This window comes from Terrapene carolina, unplaced genomic scaffold, assembly GCF_002925995.2.
Source record: "Terrapene carolina triunguis isolate 2854851 unplaced genomic scaffold, T_m_triunguis-2.0 Scaffold120, whole genome shotgun sequence".
NCBI lineage: Eukaryota > Metazoa > Chordata > Testudines > Emydidae > Terrapene > Terrapene triunguis.
In genome coordinates, this window is record NW_020664471.1 from 11,138,776 (window position 1) to 11,143,651 (window position 4,876).

At 43.7% G+C, this 4,876-nt stretch overlaps 1 protein-coding gene across 1 annotated transcript in view; it reads right to left on the reverse strand.

Annotated features, from left to right (window-relative positions):
- Positions 1-4,876, reverse strand: part of KCNK12 (potassium two pore domain channel subfamily K member 12) — a 59,920-nt gene that overhangs the window by 1,566 nt on the left and 53,478 nt on the right. The gene's annotated exons all lie outside the window — the stretch shown is intronic.

The window sequence follows — 4,876 nt, forward strand, 5'->3', positions numbered from 1 at the left end:
CTTCTATTCAAATACAGAAACAGACTGACTGTCCCGAAAGTATCATCACACAAAGGAGTATCTGAGTGAAATCGTGGCTCCATTGCAATCAATTGCAAAACACCCCCTGACTTCAGTGCTGTCATAATATTCCCTACAGGCACAGACCAAGAGTTAGTAAATAGCTAACATCTTGGTTTTGTAGATCTAAACCCAGTTCTTTCAACTTTTTAGAAGACAGAACTGTCTGTCTTCCAGATAATATATTTTTGTTGTTGTGCATGTGAAATATTTTGAATAAGTTACATTTGTTTCATTTGCTTTTGGAATGTGATAAAAATTGTATCCAGTCATCAGACTTTTTCAATTTTTGATTAAAAAATTAATAGAAACTTTTATTAAACCCCATCAGCAGTAGAAATTATGGAATCCTGTAGACTTAAAACAAGCTACTATACTAGTATAAGTTTTATGAATGGAATGAAAACCAAGAAAAAATAAAATATTGCTTCTGAGTTCAAACAAGCAGTAAATGTATTGTGAGCACATGATATCAAAACCTTAGAATCATAGAATAGAATCATAGAATATCAGGGTTGGAAGGGACCTCAGGAGGTCATCTAATCCAACCCCCTGCTCAGAGCAGGACCAATCCCCAACTAAATCATCCCAGGCAGGGCTTTGTCAAGCCAGGCCTTAAAAACCTCTAAGGATGGAGATTCCACCACCTCCCTAGGTAACACATTCAAGTGCTTCACCACCCTCCTAGTGAAATAGTGTTTCCTAATATCCAACCTAGGCCTCCCCCACTGCAACCTGAGACCATAGCTTCTTGTTCTATCATCTGCCACCACTGAGAACAGCCTACCACCATACTCCTTGGAACACCCCTTCAAGTAGTTGAAAGCTGCTATCAAATCCCCCCTCACTCTTCTCTTCTGCAAACTAAATAAGCCCAGTTCCCTCAGCCTCGCCTCATAAGTCATGTGCCCCAGCCCCCTAATCATTTTTGTTGCCCTCCGCTGGACTCTCTCCAATTTGTCCACATCCCTTCTGTAGTGGGGGGACCAAAACTGGACACAATACTCCAGGTGTGGTCTCACCAGTGCCGAATAGAGGGGAATAATCACTTCCCTCCATCTGCTGGCATTGCTCCTATTAATACAACCCAATATGCTGTTGGCCTTCTTGGCAACCAGGGCACATTGTTGACTCATATCCAGCTTCTTGTCCACTGTAATCCCCAGGTCCTTTTCTGCAGAACTGCTGCTTAGCCAGTCGGTCCCCAGCCTGAACGATGCATGGGATTCTTCCTTCCTAAGTGCATGACTCTGCACTTGTCCTTGTCGAACCTCATCAGATTTCTTTTAGACCAATCCTCCAATTTGTCTAGGTCACTCTGGACCCTATTCCTACCTTCCAGTGTATCTACCTCTACCCCCAGCTTAGTGTCACCTGCAAACTTTCTGAGGGTCCAATTAATCCCACCATCCAGATCATTAATAAAGATGTTGAACAAAACCGGCGCTAGGACAGACCCCTGGGGCATTCCACTTGATAATGGCTGCCATCTAGACATCGAGCCATTGATCACTACCCGTTGAGCCCGACCATCTAGCCAGCTTTCTATCCACCTTATAGTCCATTCATCCAATCCATACTTCTTTAACTTGCTGGCAAGAATACTGTGGGAGACCGTATCAAAAGCTTTGCTAAAGTCAAGATATAACACATCCACTGCTTTCCCCATATCCACAGAGCCAGTTATCTCATCCTAGAAGGCAATCAGGTTGATCAGGCATGACTTGCCCTTGGTGAATCCATGTTGACTGTTCCTGATCACCTTCCTCTCCTTCAAGTGCTTCAAAATGGATTCCTTGAGGCCCTGCTCCATGATTTTGCCGGGGACCGAAGTGAGGCTGACCGGTCTGTAGTTCCCCGGGTTCTCTTTCTTCCCTTTTTTAAATATGAAGGGATTTTAAAATGAAGGGATCCTTTGTCACAGAGAAAAGAAAGATATGAAGATTTTTTAAATTAAAAAACAGCGATTTATACAGGGTTGGTCAGTTTTTTCTAAGATAAGATAATGTCATCAGCAGCAGTTTTAGATTATACTTATTATAGGAAATATGGGGAATTGCAGATATGGAAGTGATCTAATGGCAAGTGCATATTTAATTATCTAAAGGAACTGGCAAGTTTTTAAAAGCCACCATTCCATTCCATTTTTTGAACTATAAAGCAGACTCTTTATCCACTGGGCCTCACTTTATTTGGTTATTTACACCTATGGAAATATCCAGGTGTTCATTTATTTGTTGAAGGAGATTATCTATCTATCTACATCTATGATAGCATAAGGTGTTAATTCAGTAACTAAAGTATTAACTATCTGATAATGTAGACACAGGGGCTACCCAGGACTCCATATGAGTGGAGGCCTTCTATAGATTGGGAGCAGTAAAAGGAAATACAGTGTTGAACCTTGTAGTAGTAACAAATGCTATAACCTGAGGACAAATCTCTGAAAATATTAGCTTTAAAAACTGTTATTGCCAATGTTCACAGTTGTTTCATGGGTTATAAGCCAACTGTTCTACATCTAGACAGACAGATTTAGTAAATGTTTTTTTTCTTTAGAAATTGTCACTTTCATTATTTCAGAGTTTTAAGTTTGTATTTTATATACATCCTGAAAATTCTAAATTCTTGTCTGTGCCCCAGCCGAAAGGTAAGCTGTGGTACAGGAAAGGGGAAAGAAATATACCTAATATTAGCATACTGCTTTCCCCAAGCCTATTACCAATTATACAAGGTGCAGGGCAATACAGAGTCAGGTCCCTTGTCACTTGACTCCCTGTTCTGGGCATAAACCATTAGACCACTCTTTCTCCGTAGGAAAGAATTTACAGAGAAATAATTAAGCATTATTATGATGACAGTATGATTTTTCTTTGGTTGCTTGCATGGTGTTTTGGCTTGTATTTTGTTTGTCAGAGTATCTGGGCTGTCATGTGCAACTTTACTTTAATTGTTATTTAACATCCAAACATAACACGATGGCTGCTTTATCAATAAATGGTCCCTTTTCGGATCTGAAGTTTGGCATAGCTAATATATATGTACTCAGTGCTAATCCAAGGCTTTGGTTGAGAAATACAATTGACTTGCTTCATACTATCTGTTCAGGGTAGCAGGGATCACTTGGGGCTTGCAGGCCTAGTAGGCAGGCCGTGGCTCAACAGTCTGAGTCTTGGGATGGCCTTGCCAGGCAATCTGCAAGTTACCAAGTGGCCAAGTTACAATCCACATTCCCCAGTGCTTCCCAGGTCAGGCAGAGAAGGGGAGAAAGGGTAGGAGAGCCTGGGGCCTCCCTCTCTACTGGGTCCAGCCCAGAGTCCCAGGGAGAAGGGGTGAGGAGAGTCTACTGGGTTCAGCCCAGAGTCCCAGGGAGAAGGGGTGAGGAGAGTCTCAGGGCAGGTCTACACTACAAATTTACATTGGTGCAGCGTGCCGCTGCAGTGTGTCGAGTGAAGATGCTCTAAGCCATTGGGAGAGAACTCTCCCATTGGTTTCATAACTCCACCTCCACAAGAGGCTGTAGCTATGTTGGCGGGAGAAGCTCTCCCGCCAACATAGCCTTGGTCCCTTCTAGCTGGTACAACAGATGAGCCTTCCCTGGGGCTCTTCCTACCTCCTCCTGTTCTCGCTCCAGTTTAGGGTGTGGTCATGGCACTCAGCTTCCCTCTTAGCAGAGGGTTGCTTCCACAGTCTCACTAGTTCAAACAGTTAGTTGGATCTTCCCAGTCCACTTTTCAGTGTCCACTTGCTTCTCCTTGTCAGGGGAGAGAGGCGAGAAAAAGGGGTGTCAGGCCTTTGGCCTCTTGGTTGGGTCTTACCCATAGTCCAGACTCTTCTCCTATAGATCCCTTTGTCCCAGAAGCTACAGCCCAGCTGCCTGCCTGCAGCCAGTCTCTCCTTCATTCTCCCCAGCTTGACTGTCAGAGTCTCCTTTTAAGCAGGCCATCCATTTGGTGCATGCTGTGCAGTTGCTGAAGGTCAGGGCCTTCTGGGCCAGAACTGCTCCATTACTCCTTTAGTCTCAGTGAGGGGTCTGTAAACCCCATCACAGGGAGGGAGATCTTTAATTGCACACTGCAACTAAGAACTAAGAACAGCCATACTGGGTCAGACCAAAGATCCATCTAGCCCAGTATCCTGTCTAGTGACAGTGGCCAGTGCCAGGTGCCCCAGAGGGAAGGACCAGAACAGGCAATCATCAAGTGATCCATCCCCTGTTGCCCATTCCCAGCTTCTGGCAAACAGAGGCTAGGGACACCATCCCTGTCCATCCTGGCTAATAGCCATTGATGGACCTATCCTCCATGAACTTATGTAGTTCTTTTTTGAACCCTTTTATAGTCAGCGTTCAAACTAGTAAGAGAGAAACTTAACTTCACAGAGAGCCCGCATATCATAGCAACATTAAAATGCTAAAGTGTGGCATCTGCCAGCTGGAGAGATTTACAGAACTTCTAAAGAAAAGAGATTACACCCTCTTTTTTCACCTCCACACAAATCACGCTAGAGAACTGATCCTCCCCCCCCCCCCCCCCCGCCCATGGCTTTTGAAGGACTCAAGGACATTTAGAAAACACAAGTTGTCAATTATGCATTCAGATCTTTCCCCAGTAAGTTATGCTGTAGATCTTCAAAAGCGGACATTCCCTAAGAGCTGGTATCCATGCTCAAGCTTTCTGGGGAATTCAAACCATTAGAAATCATTATTCATTTCATAGTCTCATTGTGACAATGACTACAATTTCAACAGGTGAAAACCTGTCTGGGAGGTTCTGCAAAGTTGTACAGAGATGTAGAATAATAAATAGCCTATGTG